The sequence below is a fragment of the Coffea arabica genome, chromosome 1c (genome assembly GCF_036785885.1).
Source record: "Coffea arabica cultivar ET-39 chromosome 1c, Coffea Arabica ET-39 HiFi, whole genome shotgun sequence".
Lineage (NCBI taxonomy): Eukaryota > Viridiplantae > Streptophyta > Magnoliopsida > Gentianales > Rubiaceae > Coffea > Coffea arabica.
Window position 1 is genome coordinate 52,870,670 of NC_092310.1, and position 19,349 is coordinate 52,890,018.

Genomic DNA, 19,349 nt, shown 5'->3' on the forward strand with positions numbered 1-19,349 from the left:
CCTGCACATAATCATTTTTTAAGGGTAAAATTATCAAATTAAATTTTACATAATTCAATTTATAGTCTCTCACATTTATAAAATAAATTTTTTCGACATCACATTTAACAAAATGAATTTTTTTATCCTTCACATTTTCAAAATAGATTTTTTCATCCCTCATTGATCATATATGTGAATAATTTTTTTTAACCCATGTATATCTATTTGATTTTATCTAAATAGTATGTAATATATCACTATTTGATTTCAACTGATGAAATCAAATAATGATATATTACATGTTATTTTGTACTACTCAGGTAAAATCAAATAGGTATATATATTAGTTTAAAAAAATTGTTAGTTTTTCACTTATATTCATTCCTTTTACTTAAAAATTGAAAATAAATATGACATTTAATTCTAAACATTATTGAGTGTTTATATCGAATTAAATTTGGACAGAAAAAATAAATAAAGGAAAAGTATGATAAAAAGAACTAAGTGATTGGCACTTTCAAATTTTAAGACAATCACAATGCAAATAATTCAACTATTGATTTTAAAAGTAGCGAATAAAAATTTTAAATTTAAACTGCAATTTGTTAGCACGATTATAAAATTTGAATTATGACTAATTAATTAGATGGTCTTATTAGACAAATCAATAAATAAATTATTATCAAAAGAGAAAAGTTACAAATATTGAATAGATTCACATGGTGAAATCATATAGATATATATATGGGTTTAAAATAAAATTGTTAATTTTAAACTCTTGTGTGTATATATATATATATATTGAATAGAATGTGTACAACTACGATTAATCTGTTTAGGTGAAACCAAATAAAGATATATTACATATTATTCGTACTATTCAGGTGAAATTACATAGATGTATACATGGATTTAAAAAAAAACTATTCGTACACGTAATCAATGAATAATGAAAAAATCCATTTTCAAAAATGTAAAGGATGACAAATTTTATTTTGTAAAATGTGAGGGACAAAATAATTCATTTTGTTAAATGTTAATGACGAAAAAATTCATTTTATGAAATGTAGGAGACTATAAATCAAATTATGTAAAATTTAATTTAATAATTTTATCCTTACAAAATGATCATGTTCAAGACATGTGGTGTATTCCGATAAAAAATTAGTCAAAAACCTAAGTAGGGATTAAATTTGATCAATGTAAATTTATAAAGGATATAAAATTACACTTTTAAAATAAATGACAAAAAAAGTCATTTTACAAAATGTAAGAGACGTTTTGAACAATTTCATCTTAATTATTTATTTACATCCCAAACAGATTTTTTAGCCTACATTTTATCCTTCTAATAATATTTTTATCTCATAAATATTACATCACGAAAAGTGGTACGGTAATTATTTTAAATAAACTCATATCTAAGTAATGAAAATCCACTTCTAATTCTCAGTAGTAACAACAATGAAGGGTAAAAATTATTGTATGTTCTAATTAGTCATTTTTTTAATGCTCAAACTAAATTGTGCCAATCGATAAACAAATCCAATCGGGCACCAGCCTTTTGATCTGGTAGTCGGAAGTCAAGAATTCAATATTTATCTTCCACCATATTGCCACTATATGTGGTTGTATTCAGTGGCTTCCTCCGATGAAATTTCTACTCATATCGATTCTCTCTCTCCCTAAATTATGATAGATCATGTTTAGAAATGTTACCATTGCGAAAAAAAAAAAAACAAATCCGATCAACTTGGTCATTTGGATCAATTATTTGTTAGCACATATCAACACTAACAAACAGCTTTTTTTTTTTTAGATAGTTTTTAATGACAATTCACTAAGTTTTTATAATGTTATTCTCACTATTCTCGTTTTTTATATTGGTTTGCTATGAAAAATAATATAGTACAAGTGATGTCATAAGAAATTACATGATTAATTGTTTACTAAAAAAGGAAAAGAAAAAGTGATACTTTCATTTACGAAATTAAAATGATACTTTAATTTACCAATGTCACTTTAAATTTTATCAATGTGATACTTTAATTAAAGTGACATCATAGGAAATTAAAGTTTATCAATGTCATTTTAAGTGATACTTTCATTTACGAAAAAAAAAGAGATAACAAAAGGTGACCCTCTCATCAAGTGGTAGGTAAAATTTGTTATTTATATGACCAATAGAAAATTGACTTGTAGATTTTCAACTCACAATGAAATAATCAAACAAAATAATACTCCTTGAGGCTTTTCACCAAAAGAATGCAATTTAGCCCCGGTAATTTGGATACATGGCGTTTAAATGCGTTGATTAGAATTTTATTAAGTATTCAGTGAGTTACTTAAAATATTTACTCACATAACTCATTTATGTGAATTGCAAGAGATTTACAGTATTAACTATAACAATAAGTAAGTATTTGATATTGATGATATAGACGGTTGTTTATGTTTTACAATTCTAAAATAGATATTTAACTAACATGAAAATGTAATTATAGGCTATTAGATGAATTTATTAGCATGTGTATGTCTATTATTACTCACAAGACCAATATTCCTCCTTACATGAACTAGTGTTAACAACACACTTAATGTGTGTGCAATTTAAAAATATTTTTTCTTTTCTATAAATATACTTATTTTGTTTACACACATAATATTTTCATTAAAGAACTTTGCCATATTAGTAACATTTTCTTCAACAGGGTTATAATTAATTTAGTAGTTATAAATTATAATACGTATGGTTCTGAGCGATTACACTGACAAATATGAGTAAGTAGTTAGAATAACAATTAGTATTTCTAATAATGTAATCAAAAGTTAAAAAAAAAGCAAAAAAATATTTAAACCAACTACCACTATCCTCCCTTTATATATTGTACAATTAAACACCTCACGATTCATAAACAAGGTTGTATTCATGTTACCACGTATAAACATACAAACGCACTTAAAAGTTATCTTTACATCAATACTATACGAAAGATAAAATGTTTCTTTTATGAGTCAAAAAATTAACAAGCACTTTTTAAAACATACAAGCACATGTAAAATGCATATAAATAGTAAAAAATAAAAGAAGATCAAATTTGATTTTCGGTTAAAATCAAAGCTAAAAACCCAAAATCAATTTTGAACCAATTATTGCTTTCTTAGAGTTCAACTTTAACCAAAACCAAATCGAAATTGATTTCACCAAATCTTTTATTTATTTTAATTAAATTTAGTCAAAAAATCAATTGATCGAATTCATGCTCACCCCTAATTCCAACTCCAATCTTTAGTTTTAACCAAACTAATTAATATCCATCAATTTCTATCACTAGGAGGCAATGTGCATGTCGCACGTGCCAATATTGTAGTCATCCTATCACATTTGGTAGAACAGCTGTAAACTTAGCTTGCGTATTGTGTCATTCTAACATAACTAGAAGTAACCAGACTATGCAAGCATAGTCTAGGCCCATCTATAAAATTATGATTAAAATTCATTACACTATAATTTGCTTTCAAATAAAAAGAAATTATAATTGTCAAAAAATGAGTCTAAAAAAGTTTATATATAGTGGAATGTTTCAAAAGTTGCTCCAATTTGCTTATTGTGATGCAATGGAGACATATACTACATTGTATGGACAAACAACAACAAAGAATTCAAAAACCAAACACATGAGAAATGTAAAACCAATTCAATATTAACATAAATGATATATACTTCATAAAACTCAAGTATCTTGCCATTATAATTACAAATGCATAAAATTTCACCATTATTTCTTTTTCAAACAAGATACCACCATCATGTAAAAATTTCTATCCTGCAAATTCACAATAAAACTTGCAAGAAAGTTGAATGAAAGGCTTTTTCAATGCATAAAAAGAGTACAAAAATTCAATACCAAAGAACTAGTAAAGGAAGTGCAAGATTCAATTATGCATTAAAAAGGAACTAAAACATTATAATTGCAAAAAATAAATTTTGCATTTAGATTTAAGACAAACCGCACAAAAGGAAAATTGATTTGCAGAATCAAAATAATGGAATGCTTAATCAATATCAAGGAAATCAAGCCAAAATAATAAATACACCAAGGTAACAGAATAAAGAGGCAAAAAAAGAAAAATGATAAAGGCTAAATAAAATACAGTTAATAAAAAAAAGTTAAGTCCATATTTAGGAGTGTGAAACGAGGGAATAATAGGAATAAAAAGAAAATGAGATATACCAGACAGTAGGAGTACTGGAGGTAAATAGTCTATAGTCTATATTTCTTCTAAACAAAAAGATGATCATGATTTGATTTTTGAACAATAGAATAAAAGAAATATCCATTCCCGTGCAAGAAAAACATACATTTGATTAACTATAGAGGAAAAAGAAAAAAATGCATTGATTGAGCAGAATGAGGAAAGGCAGAGAAAAATTAGGATGAAGGAAAAAAGAAAAAGAAAAAGCAAAATACTAAATTAAAAAGTTGAAGGATTAATTTTTCCTACACTAAAAATTTGGATGAATGACAACCATGCAAAATTTGAATTTAAAATTTAACTTTTGCATATATGTCATGAATCAAACGGTGATAGTGTATATACTGTCAGTATATATAGGATTTACTCAAAGTTAAAATTGATAGAATAGGAAGTGACAATATAACACCTCTCCAGGTCAATAATAATGATCTAAAAAAATAGTAAGAAAGTAATCTTAGTATAATTAATTATAAAGAAAAAATTTGAAAGGGGAGATGAAGGTTAAAAGTAAAGATAGAAAAAGGAAAAAAAGAATAATTGGAAGGAGAGATATTTATGACTTTTGACTAATAAAAAAATAGTGGAGTAAAAATTCAACTACAATAAAAAACCGGCACTTGTCAAAATAAGAGACTATACACTTGGCAAAAAAAAAAAAGAGATGGCTACAGTAACCTTTATTTCTTTTTATATACAAGGTAGATTATATAAAACACACAACACACCTAGCAAGTGTAAAACAAAACAATAATGGTTGCTAATAAACAATAATATACTTACTTGGTTTTGAGACCTATTTAATTTTCATATTTCCAAAATTTACTATATTAGTATGGTACATATAACGTAGCAAAAATCAACTGATACATCATTCATATAATTTATGATATAAATATAGCAAAAACTTTCGTAAGTTTAAGAGTCTGTTTGATAACTCTACTTAACGATGAAAATTAATTCATTTAGAAACATTTGAATTCAGTATGTTTGATAAAAAAAATGTCTTACCGCTTAATGTATTAAGTAGTACTCGATTTATATATAAAATTTTAAGTGAAAAAATTTTACTAAATCTTCTGAATTGACTACACATATTATACCTTTCATACATATAATACATCTTCATATCATTTTCACACATGGTATATATTTGTTTTCTTTATGTTCAACATACTCACAGATACACATGCATGCACACACACAGTCTTACATACAAATACACACACTTAAATATTACCGCTAAATTGTTTCATTTGTTTTTTCTTTCACATACACATTTTTTTTCTTCTCCAAATACACAAATAAAGGCAATGTTTTAAAGATAGAAACACAATGTTTGTGTGATATTTTAATTCATTACTATAATCCTGTTAGTTATTAAACAAATATAACTTAACACTTTCAACACTTAATTTTCAAATTTCAGAATTCGGATTTCAAACTTTAATTTCATCAAATCGATTCCAAATTACTTTAAACTTACTATAATTTATAGTTGTAATATTCAAAAATAGCATGTTAGACACGATTCTCTCTAGAGTCATGTTCTGAACGCACAATGTTGAATGAAAACAATTTTTTAGGACTAAAATAAAAAAATTTAATGCCATTTGTATTTTTAAACATAAACATGATACTTGGCATTTTCGTGTACTACTTTCTAAAGTTAAATTGTCAAAAAATGGTCTCAGCAAAGGAATGCGTCACCATGCAAGTATATTCCAGGTGGGATTCTTAAAGGTAGGCGTGGGCATGGATTGGATATTTGGTCTCGTGCACATTTGACTGACCTAATGATATTTGACTGACCCAATGATGCAGACCTAAAAAAGGACTCAATGCTATTCAACTATTCAAGTATTATTTAATTAATCGTAGTCTGGGCCCGAATGTTTAGCTAGTTTAGTCATTAGGTTAGTCCATAGCTAGTCACTATTTGGGCTCGAATTGGAAGCTAATAAACGGTCCAACTCCTAAAGCTTGGAGCCATCCTTTAAGTTTGGTTATGGGCCGAGTTTCAAGGTTCATTGGTTGTATCTTTTACATTACGCTGTAATGAACAATAAAAATATATCATTTTTCCTGTTTCAATAACAGATTATAACATTCTACAGAAATCGTTTCTTGAGACTCTGCTCTCTTGGCTCTATGAGCTATTATTGAATGCCAAGAATAGCTTTTGTGTTCGTCGGTTTATCAATCAAGTTCATCATTCTTGATTGCGACGCCTTTTATTGTTCTTAGGATTCACTAATTCGTAGGAATATGGGTCGAGAATGTATCAAAATTTCAATCACGGGATTTACAGGGGTTCAAATAGAAGATTCCGTCAATTTCAAATTTGTGTTAATCATCATCGATTCGAGGTTCGTTGTTGCGAATTTCGTTATCAACAGGATTTGTATCGCCCAACCTGCACATTGTAAATTAGCTATTTTTTGACTTTTATCTATCTAGCAAATGAACGGGCACTTGATATTCAGTCATTGGGTACCTGTTCAAAAAACGTCAGACCAACAGATATTTGTCCCGTCCTTCTTAACATTTAATTTTTTGCTTAAAAAATCCTTATACTATATAAGAACGAGTTTAGGACAAAGACGGTTTTTAGATTTCAATCGCAGGGGTGGAGCTATTTTAGGAATGTGAGAGTGTTTGAAGTACAATTGGAGTATTGAGTACAAGTTATTACAGCTTTAATTTCACTATAATTACTTATATAACCTTTCAAACATTTAAGGTTAGGGGCAGGTTTAGTAGATTACAATGTTTGGTGCCAAATTAAGTATCAAGTACAACTGAATTAAGCTTGTGTTTTGATAGAATTACATAAAAGCCCTTTTAATCATTTATTATACTAACATCCAAGCCTTCCAATTTTCTAAAACCTTTCTCATCCGTTAAGGAATTAGTTGGATGTTTACATAATTGGATTTTAATTACAATTAATTAACCTAATTATTATCTGAACAATTATTATCATATTTATGCGCCCATGTTTAGCCGATACCCTTTCTTCTTTTTCCGTTTCATCTCTTTGGTTTTATTATGGTTATTAAATATTTGGTGGAAGGCATAACTTTTCCTTTAAATTGAGATGAGTTTTTTGGGTTTGTCTTCTTCGAATGTAATTTTTTTTCCTGATAATTGGTTTATTCAAGAACTCCATATAGTTTACTTTTTGATACTTCTAATTCCAAAAACTGACTAATTGTATTGTTTTCCTTAGTAGATCCAGAGATTCTGTCTCTGGTCAAAGTACCATTTGAGATAATGCTGTCACTTTCTAAAATAATCAGAAAAGTAATTTTATCATCTTCTCCTCCTTGGCCAAGGTATTATCTCTTTATTTAAGTCAAATAACCTTATTTCTCATGAACTTTCTCCTATTGTTCTCGATTCCAGGGATCTGTTGACTACATTCCAACAGTTATGTTTTTACCATAACTATCGCGAAGCAAACAAATATGCAGACATGCTAGCGAACTGGGGAAGAAGCAGCAATGAAGACTCCATCCTTTTTTAATCCTATCCTGATTTTGTCATTCCCTTACTTTTGCAATACTTAAAAGGGTGTCAGCAACACACAGATGACTATACTTTAACTATTACTCTATAGACTTTGACTTTGTTTTAATGCACCTTTATTTTACCAAAAAAAAAAAAAGACTTTCTGGTATGTCATGATTCACCACCTACAAATATCATCGCATACTATATATCACTCAAACTCAACCATGCAGAAACATGATATATTTTGATAGTTCTCGAAAGAAAGGAATTTGAATTTCCAGAATTTTCGGTATCTTGCTGTTATCAAGTAGCTAGGAATCCAAATTCCCAAGTGAAAATAAAAAGAAAAAAAGGGTATGATTCAGCAGTTAGTTATTTTTGACATCTTCTTCTAAGGTCTCAAATTGCTTGAAGACGCTAATCAGTATTGTTGAAACTAAGGTATGAAAAATCGATGAAAGCGATTGAAACTTGAGGGTCTGAGGCAATAGGCTTATGGGTGTGGGTGTTGCAATAAGCATAACAAGAAGGGATGGAGTCAAGGTTTGGTGATTCTGCCAATAGTTTAATGCTTGCCAAATTTTTTGATGGTTGAACAAAATTATTATGGCATTTTATATAATGGATAAAGTATGGTTCAAGTAGTTATTTTTTCATGTAATCTGATTTGGAATTCAGCTTATGTTTATTTTAATTGGGAATTTTATGATTGTAAAATTTATTAACTTAAAATTTTGTACTTTATTGAAACTAAAAAAGAAAATTAATCATGTTACATAGTATTAAGATGTCATTTGCACTCTATTTGCTTTTCATGTTATGATCTCGTTCTTGTATTCTATTGTTTATATGGTTTCAAATACAAAAAATTTACTTTTTATGCTATCTAAAAGAATTTGTAGTGGAACTTGATGAGTTTAAATGCTTTAGCTACAACACCATTTTAATTGCATTGTATTAATTCATTTACTCATAATTGTATACTGTACAATGATAAATAATGTTTCTTGATTTGATTGAAGCAACTATTATCCCTAGTTCAAACGAGCCAATTAAGTAGAGTTGCTATATTGGATACTCATACAAGTAAACATTGGAAAATATCATTAAGCAGTTTCTACCTATAGTTTGCAATTCGAATTCATATGAGGAATTTCTTTTGATTTTAGTTAACATTTTCTACAATTTCAAATTTAGAAAATATTATTTGCACCAATTTTTTATAATCAAGATAGTTTCAAATCAGATTTTTAACAATTATGCAGATTTGAACTTATTTATGAGATTATAAAGAAATACCCATAGCAAAAAACACCAAATCTGAATAGTTTCTACAAAACTTTGCAAAAGACCACTTAAGTTTCTTATCTATCTATCATTTTTGAGTATTATAATTTCTATAAGAAACATGTGATTAAGTCGTATTATGCCTACCAAATTATATAAATAATTAGTCTAAAATAAAATTATTTTAGACTAGATTGGACGCAAAGTGATTGATGGATAAACTTGATTTGATAATTCAGGTTGAGTTTAAGTCGAGGGAGAAATCAGAAGCATTGCTTGAGGGATCTTTCACGAACATATATAGATTCGAGAGATGAGGGGTCCAATTGATACTTTAAAAAGTTTTATCATCTTGGATAAGTTTTAGAAGAAACTTTTGGATACTTTTCAATTGCACTTTAAATATTCTTACATTTTCAAATTACCTTTATCTTTGCGGTTGAAATTCATACATAACCTTTGATTACAACAGATTCTTATATAGTATAAGGATAAGAATGTTTCATTGCACATTATTTTATTGGCTCACTATGTAACTTATGATTTTTCTGTTAAAATCACATGATAAAATCATCATACTTCAGTTCCTATACTACAAAATATTAAACAATAATTATTAATTATCTTGAATAACAAGCACCAAATTCCCGCGCATCGCGCGGGCTATCCCTCCCTAGTAGTTCCTACACAAACATCCAAAGATAATACCATTTATTTGGTGAGGGTGTGCTCGGGATGGGGGGATGGGGCTTTCTTCCCACATCGATTGGATATAGGCTCTTCAACTTGGGCTTAAGGTCCATAGGGTTCTCGTTCAGTTACCAATTAGTTGGATGTGGGTTTCTTATGGATCTCCCTTAAATTACTCTTAATTGTGTCCTCTAATAGTTAACCTCCTGAGTGTTTCTAATCTAATTGAGTGTGTGTGTTTCTATCTCTTGACAGAAAAAAAGAATAAAAAGAAAGAGAAAATATTAATAAGAATCCAAAATCAATGAAAAATGTAATAAGCATTAATTGCCTACATTAATTAAACTCTTTTTCTAAGAAAATAAGATCACAACATTTACAAATACAAATGAATATTGTAAACAAATTATAGGCTCTCATATTTCAGTTGCAATTTATTCAATAAAGCTACTTACTTAGCTCTTATTGAAGCGGGTACCGTGGGTCACTAGATCAACGGCTTCTTCCGGCACCCTCAAAGGGTCAAAATGGAATCAGTCATAGGATCCGGACGACAAAAGCCGGCGAGTTTCAAAATTGGATCGGGAACTAACCGCTCCTATGGAAGCCCGACCCGTCACCGATGTTTTCTTCAAGGGAGGGGAAACGTTAAACAAGACAGCTTCTCAAATAACACACCACCGCCCAAATTGTGGACCCGTCTTCCCAATTTCTGCATCGATCATTCATAATTCAAAAACTGAACGTAAGCAATTTCAATTATCAATAGAAAATAAGCAGAAGCCAGTTCAGTACTTTTTTTTAATTTAATTTTTTGGATTTTTAAATTTCTACAGATGTTGGACTCTGAAGTTCCCGCTACTACTAAGAATAGCTCAGTAATCTCTGAAGCCGATTCGCAGCGAACTTTGTAGTGTTTTCTCCCTCGTTCTCATTTATGTACTTAATTACTAATTTCATGTTTAATTTTTAAGTGGAGATCAGTTTTGCTTGTTTTTTATCAGTTGATTTTTTTAAAATTGTGAGACTAGGGTTGGGTTAAAGCAGAGTCGGGAAAAGGAAGTTGAAAAAACTACCTATTGTTACCTTTACGTTTATTACATGCATGATCAATGTGTGGGGTTTTTTAAGTATAGTTTTTTTTTTGGATGGGATTCATATGTATATGTTTGATTAAAGTGGTTTTGTTATAGGTACCCGTATGTGACGGGGACGTCTGTGGTTGGGATTAAATACAAGGATGGCATTCTTATGGCTGCTGATATGGGAGGTCAGATCTCCTTCTCTGCATCCATGTATTGACTTGCTGCAACTCATAACTGAGTTTATGCCCTGTTGTTTATTTACTTACTTTTGGGGTTGAGAGGATATTTGTCTGAGTTAAGCTCATGTCAGTTGGCATGACCAAGTTAAATTATATCCCATCAATTATACAAGCCTCCAATCTCAGTCTCATTGAACTGTGGCAGGCTTCTATGGGAGTTAGATTATAAGGCTTGAACTGGTGAGGTTATAACTGTGAAGAGACGACACATTGCTGCTAAGCTATATCGCTTTCTCTGCCCTCATTGGGAATTATAATTCCCTAATCTTGAGTGAGCCGGTCCAGAGAATCTGAGGTTGATGTGTACAGATATAGATCCATATTGCATTCTTAAATTACCATCATGTTAAGAACTACTAGAGTTCTTGGTGTTCAAGTTTTTCAATGAGGGCATCAGAAGGCTGTTGGTCTGCTTGGGATAAAGACAAATTCATGAGTATAAAACATACTAATTATATCAGTCTTCTTGTGTAATTATGTCTTTCTTTCAGGTTCCTATGGCTCAACCCTTCAGTATAAGGGTGTTGAGAGAATGAAACCAGTAGGAAAACATTCGCTTATTGGCGCAAGTGGAGAACTTAGTGATTTCCAGGAGATATTACGTTACCTTGATGAACTCATGTAAGTTTTTCTTATCCTGGATGGGTGCTACTGTACTTAGGGCGCAATGAATGGGTTTTATGTTCTGTATTCATGTTCCTTCAATTTAGGGTGTGTTTGGGATTTTGACTGCTGATGATGGAGATACATGTAATAGGAAGCAATTTGTGGTGAAAATAGCTATTATCTATACTTTGTGGATGCAGATTATATGATAACCTGTGGGACGATGGTAATTCCTTGGGCCCTAAAGAGGTTCATAACTATTTAACCTGAGGGATGTACAATCGCCGTAACCAGTTTAATCCGTTGTGGAATTCTCTTGTGCTTGGTGGAGTGAAGAATGGGCAGAAGTATCTTGGAACAGTATACCTCTTTCAGTATTATTTTGGATACATAGATTGGTATGTATCTATGACTGCATAGTATCTACTTTTGTTGATGCACGTGACTTTTTTTTCCCCAGGTTAATATGATTGGTGTGCATTACGAGGACAATCATGTTGCAACTGGGTTTGGGAATCACCTGGCACGACCTATTCTCCGGGATGAATGGCATGAAAACTTGAGTTTTGAAGATGGTGTTAAGCTACTGGAGAAATGCATGCGTGTGCTTCTCTATCGCGATAGATCAGCAGTGAACAAGCTCCAGGCAAGTTTAATGTATAATTCGGGTCCTGCTGTCTGTTTGGTAATTTGCACTCATATGGCTGAGCTTGAGATGTCTTGCTTGTGGCTTTTGCATACTTGGGTATTTGGTGAGGTGAAATAAAAAGGAATTAAAATTTTGGAATGTAAAAAATCAAGCATTGTCTGGCCATTTAAATGTTGACATGGCACCTGACTTATTTTCACTGAAATGGCTACCCTTTAGGTGTATTCTTACTGAGACATAGTTTTTCTTTTTCCAACACCTGCTTTAGTACCATAGAAGGTGAATAGATTGAAATAAGCTTAAGCTCTTGACTCTGTATACCATTGGATACATATTCAACTTATTCACAAATACTGATTTCTAATGGTCAAATAACCTCATGAATTGTTGGTGATAAATTTGGATTTTCTTCAATACTACTAAGAATATTATGCTGAGTGTCAGTGATTCGAGTCAGCATTTCCAGTTCTATGGGAACAACAAAAGGGGATAGAGTTGGGAAAAAGGGATGGGACAGGGTGTCGATAAAGAACTTCTCAAGGTAGTAATGGTTGGGAAAGGTTGTTTTACTAGATAGTCATCTAGGCAACCAATTTTTACTGTCGTTTCTATCCCGTGTGATCCACGAGCAGTCAAAGAGTCTTGAGCAAAAAACCATGGGAGCATGTAGAATCATAGATTGGTCCTGTGAACCACAGGGTGGTGGGTTCAGTAGGGTTGTGTAATTAGGAAAGGATACTCATGTGTGAGGAGTGACTTCATCTGTGGTGAAAGGACATTTGATGAGTCCTATGTTGAGCAAGGTGTCCAGTAATGCAAAATTCCATCTAGCAGGGCCTTTGTGGTTTTTGTTTCCTTAATTATAGTCATACTAAATCCAACTCAAAGGAGGAACTTTGCTTAAATAAAAGGACACTGATGTGTCACGTGTTAAAAAATGTTCAGCATTGCAATTTCGAATTTAGTTGTGGATTTAAGTTGCTAAGCTCTGTAGTAAAAGTGCAACGAGTTTTTTTTATTTTTTTTTATTTTTAAGGCTTAATTTTCAGTTATGTATTGCCAACATTTCATCCCCTTGACTCCCTCTTTAGTCTTTCACAGCTTCTCAGAGAACTAATGGTTCAGTTATATTTTTATCTCATGCTAAAGTTGTGCTCTCTCCTTACCTTAGACTTTTCTTCTTCCTGGGGATGTGTTGTTGCATCTGAACTGGTTTTGCGCTGCTGCTTCCAGTTTTGTGTTTTTGACACACATTACTTTCCTTGATGGAAAGATGTTGTATTCACATGAGTTGATTTTGCAGATAGCAAAGATCACTGAGGAAGGTGTGACAATTTCTCAGCCGTATGCATTGAAGACATCCTGGAATCTTGCTGCTTTTAAGAATCCAACAGTTGGTGCTGAGGGCCCATGGTAATCAGCCACTGTGGTGCTCGAAATACAAATGTTGCTTAACTTTACGCTTGGCATGAGGATTTGCTGCATCTTAAGTGAACAATATCTTTATAAATCAGGGTTCCTGTGTATTAGGGTGGCTTAATATGTAGTCCTTGGCACCTTTTTGTCATTTTGCTGCGCAACTTCAAAACTATAGATTAAGCTGGATTTTTTTCTTTTTCCCTGATGTCCATTTTATTTTGGACCATCAAACAGAGTAATTTGCTGCTCATTGGTTTTTCTAGTTCTGTGTTCTAGTTATTTGTTGCGGAATAACAAAAAGTTTTCAAGCTTTTACTTGTTGGTTACTTTGAGATTTTCATACAAGTGGTACTGCCAGTTTTCATGAGTACAATAACATAGACGTACGGGACTATTAATCTTCAAATTCATTGTCTAAGCCTTCCTTGGGCTTACAGCGAAAAGGCGGGAACATCCGCAAAAGCAACTCGACGCGCAGAAGTCGAGCACTGCGCATGGAGTGTCAAGAAACCAGTGATTGAAGCAGGGATGGTTAACTTAACACTTGTACGGTTACAGTCATGCTTGTACTCACATGTTGAATTGGTGGACATGAGTAGGAGTAAAATTTACTCGTACAGCAAATTTATGTGAGTGCTGCAACGACAGTTTGTAGCAAAACTGTAGTAAATCTCAATCCTGCCCCAAACCCGAGAAAACAATTGGTTGGCTGAACATGTCAGGTAAACAAGTAATCCCGGAGGGTGCTATGATCTCAATTCCACCCATTGGCTGGACGTAGGTTTCTTGTGGATTCTCCTTAAATCACTCTTAACTGGGTTATTTAGCCGTTAACTCCTGAGTGTTTCTAATCTAATTAATTGTTTATCTCTTGACAGGAAAAAAAAGTTATGATCTCAATTCCATTCGTGCGTATTCGTTTCTTTCAACAATAGCCCTTCGGAAGAGGGGTGATAATCGGGTCAGAAACGGGTTGATGAGTCGGTTTGAAATTTGGGTATAATAGATAACTTGCTAACTCGAACATGACCTGTCAATTTGAAATGGGTTAGGATATTTGACATGAACTCGAAAATCTCAGGTTGACTCGAATGACTTGAAACATAATTTTAATTTACTAATTTACCACTTCAGTTTCTAACGGAACCAATTTCGCCCAAGACTAATTAAATAATCAAGTATTAAAAATCTCGATAAAATAATTTCAAATCAAATTTGAAATAAATTAAAACACTCTAAAAGTATTTTATCACAAATCAGATTGAAAATAAATTAAGACACTATAAAGATAGAAAATAATGTAAAATATTATTTGTCCAAACATAATAATTCAAACTTCACACAAGTTAAATAAAATTATTTAAGATTAAGTGGTTAATGCTTTTGAAAAAAAAAGAATAACTTAATTTAGTTAGATAAAATATTTTATATTTATTAAATTATTTTTAATTCATAAGCGGGTTATCAGATTGACCTGAATTCGACCTGTTTTTTCCGAGTTCATCGAGTTCGATTCGACTCTGATCCGAACTCGTGAAATCTCAAACAAAACCCATTAATTTCATGTTAGGTTCATGCCATGTTTTCGGATCGAAAATTATCACCCCTACCTCAGAAATGCGCCTATTGTCGCAAAATACCGCAGATGATCCAATTATCTGCCCATTAATCTCAAATGATAGGAGGCCCCAGCTACCAAGTTTCTTTCGTAAAAAGGTTTTAGGTATTATTCAGAAAACGCGAATATAATGCCGAGTATTATATTGGGGAAGCCGAGTATTGTTCGTAAAAAGGTTTCTTTCCCCATGTTTGGCTCCTTTCCTTATTTTGCAGTAAGTACAATTAGTACCTGTTCCAATGGCTGTACCTTGGGGAGACACTGATACGGAGTGGCATTTATTGGCGAACCCGTCATTGGTACCAGATCCCCAGTCGCACAAATTAAAGGAAGACACGTTGCACTCATCTAAACACCCCACAGAATTTTTTTTTTTTTTTGGAATTCCTGTTGTCTGTTCTCCACCCAAACCCTAGTCAACTTCTTTCATCACCTTCTTCACTTGCCAGTTACCACCGCAGCCACCATCCTCAAGGCTCAAACAATTCCTATTTAGAAAGATTTTAGCAACTGGATGCCCAGAGATAATTCGGACTCTACGGCTTGGAAGCAATAATGGATGCCCAAACCCAATCCATTAACTAAACCTGAATGAGTAATTTTATGGTTCTAGTTTTTGATGAAGATGGTTCTTCGGTGGTGATGGGGGGTAGTAACTGCAGCAGAATAATTGAGTTATTGCTTTTGAAAGCGGACCACTAAAGATTTGTGGTGTTGCTAAGGTGTTGGTGGATTGGTCTTTCGGACCGATAATTAACGTGCGGTGCGACCGAGGATTTGAACCCAGCAGTCAACAGTTTCAACTTGGGTATTGAGTTTCCAGAAACATAAAACGATACCTTTGTTTCAAGGATTACGTTCACACAAATTGAGATTTAGCAGCATCATAGGCGCAACTTTAACGGAATCAGTATGCAAAGTTGCAGACAGAACAAAAAATAGGCACTACAATTTTTAAGAGAGAACACGTACATCTTCTCAACATCATTCTTGTATCCAAGAAAGAGATGATATGCTAGAAAATTACTTCAAGAGAGAAGTGATTAATAAGGCCACACGTGTGTGAATACAGCTGAGTGTTTTGCAAATATAGTTTAAGAGTAATGGCAATTGCATATGCCTGATCAAGCAATACGAATTACTACAATCAAATTTGATGCATAATTTACTGCGCAGGCAAAGTGGGGAGGGATAAAGGTCTAGTCTAGACGCTTGTCAGTAACAATCATTCAGAATAATAATTTTTTGAATAATGTGTAATTTTACACGAGTTACTTGTAAAATTTAACAATAAAAATATAATTATTACATGTGTAATTCACATGAACAATAATAGAATATCACACCCTATTGTTAGGGTACGAAGAAGTAAAAGAAATTTACATATCGTTAAAAAAAAAATTACACATTTCAGGCACGCTTGTACCTGCCCCGCATCCAAGTGGGGAGGAGTGTCGGTACTACAAAGAGCTACAGCCATCGGTTTGACGTTGACTCTACTGAACAAAATAGTTCTCAGCATAGTGATATGCATGAGAAAGCCAAAATGGAGTCCCGACTAGATTATGCAGGTACCTTTTTAAGTTTCAGGAATCCGCAGAACGCATGTCTTCTCTTACTACATACACTAAAAGTGTCGGTAATTTGTTCAGTAGCTAAAATGGAAGCAACCAAAGCATAAGGTGAAAAGAAACATTACCGAGGTGTGAACATGTAAACTTGATAATGGTAAACTACTGGCAGAGGCAGCCACATGGATCAAAGAACAAAACTGCAGGAATGTTGGGGCTGATAGGTCAGATGCAATTCGTGAAGGAAAATTATGGATATAGTAAATTCAAGCCGTAAGAAGATGAGGGAAACAAGATATGACCATAGGGACCGCCGTTTTTGACCATTTCCTAGTCCACAAAATCCGCACAACATGAACCCTGTGAACGAAAACAACTAGTATAAATTTCTTGTAGAAATTGGAAAAGTAAACATAAAGGGGACATGGCTGCAAAGATATAAGGTTCCTGACGCAGAGAGATGGCAGCCAATGACCACCCCTATCTCCAGACTCTAGAAACCGGAATAGTCATAGGCGCCATCTCTCCTGCGTGAGGAACCTCTCAATGCTTCTTTTCTTCTTTGTTCCATCCGCGAGAGCATGTGGCCAGGTCCCTGCTCAGTACATTATTTATAGAGAGTTCACTGCTGAAAAATATAACTTTAAGACCGTGTAAAACTAGGCTTGCTGGGCATGGCCCCCCGGATCGAGACCCAGCCTTATGCTTTTTTTGCATTTCATTTATTTATCAACAGAAGTCGCCTGCATGATTAACTTCTGTCCCTACTGCTTGTGGTCTTCGTTTCGTTATTGTCGTTAAATTAAATATGGACAGGTCCAGTGGAATTGACGTTTGCATAATATCAGCAGCTGAAGTCAGTTGCTTACTCAAAAAACTGTTGACAAGAACATCACCATCAATGAATTAGTTTAATCCTAATCTCTGCTAAAGCTAGATGCCTGGTTTTGGTTAATATCGATGCATCTTTCTAGTTTGTTTTTTTTTTTGTTGTGTTTCTATACAAGGGATCTTTTTGTTTGACAATTTCAAAGCTTAGACGATCATTTCGTGATTGCATCATATAGAGATGACAACTAACGCTTAACAAAGGTTTGATTGGACATTAAAAATTCAAGGGTGAGAAAAACTAGGAAGACTCAAATGGATTAATTGGCTGAAAGAACAGAATTAGAAAAACAAATGTAACCCTTTCGGTGGATCAAGTGAAAGAGCACATTACTCCAACTGGCATAGGAAGGGTTGATACTTGATGGTGAGCGCCTTAGTTAATGTTGCTACTAATTAACCAGTATCTCTACTGCCTATTTTGAAATGATTGAGGGATGTACACGTGATGCACGCATTTGCGGTCTGTGTTGCACTATCTAGTTGTTAAAGAATTCTGCGGAGAATTCAAGTTGACAAGTACGCCACCAATTCATGCAATTGTTCTGGAAGGGGAATGATGTTGGAGAATTTTCAAAATTTGGTCATTTGTACGTCTGGTTCCGACATCGAACCCGATATAGGTCCATCATTGTTTGATTCGTGCAACGGTTAGAAGTTAGTTCAAGTTTATTGTTTGATACCTCTTCATGCTTTTGATAGTTAATTGCCATTCAAATGATGATTAAACGTTAAAAAAACTCTCTGAAAACTTGCATTAGTGTTGAGGAATCTTTTGACCAACACAATTCAAAGAAAAGTCACAATTAATGGAGAAAGATTGCAGCTCTTGATCATTCTCAATCTTAATTCTATAAAATTCTATAAAGGTCTAGTAGTGATGATTTGTTGAAAAATATCATTTTCCTACTGTTTGAATTCTTTGCAAAAGCACAACATAATTTAAGTAGGTTTGTTTAGCTTTATGTAAGAGTTAAAGACAAATACCTTTCAAATTATTGTAAAGATTATTTGCACAAGTTCTTTGCACACTGATTGATTTCTGGACAAATAAAGTCTAAAGGAAATTGATTCGAACAAAGTGATTCGAATCACGATTTGAAATCTTTTTGCATCATCTGCTTTGTAACTTTTTGTCACTTTCTCTTGTATTATCCCCAACAAATGGCACCGTGACGGCCTCTCTAGCCTTGAAAAGGTTCGTACAAGAGCTGAAATACAAATCATGTGTCTTGTGCGATTCTATCCAATCGTTGTACATATTTAAATTTTTAGTGTACAAATATATCACAATATTTTACTGAATATATGTAAAATATTTTATTCATATTCACCAATTTTACCTTGAATGCAATAATGTGATATAATTGTACGTCAACTAATATTAAAAGTGTACAATATAATCAGACCCCAACCATATCCAATGCACTGCCCCTCTCCACAAGAAGCTCACAGGGATGGACCCGTAAACATACAAAGGTGTCTATTCATGCCACGAGCTATCCCCACTCTAGACGCCAGGGACTTGTCCATGCACTGTCC

At 32.6% G+C, this 19,349-nt stretch overlaps 1 long non-coding RNA gene and 1 pseudogene across 1 annotated transcript; one reads left to right on the forward strand and one right to left on the reverse strand.

Annotated features, from left to right (window-relative positions):
* Nucleotides 1-10,135: 10,135 nt before the first annotated feature.
* On the forward strand, nt 10,136-14,056 carry LOC113727961 (proteasome subunit beta type-4-like; annotated as a pseudogene).
* A 2,504-nt stretch (nt 14,057-16,560) lies between these two features.
* LOC140006649 (uncharacterized) lies at nt 16,561-17,482 on the reverse strand. The gene is made up of 2 exons (XR_011814384.1): nt 17,222-17,482; nt 16,561-17,119 (listed from the first exon to the last, which is right to left on the reverse strand). It is a non-coding gene; the product is annotated as an uncharacterized lncRNA (long non-coding RNA).
* Between the last annotated feature and the right edge of the window lie 1,867 nt (nt 17,483-19,349).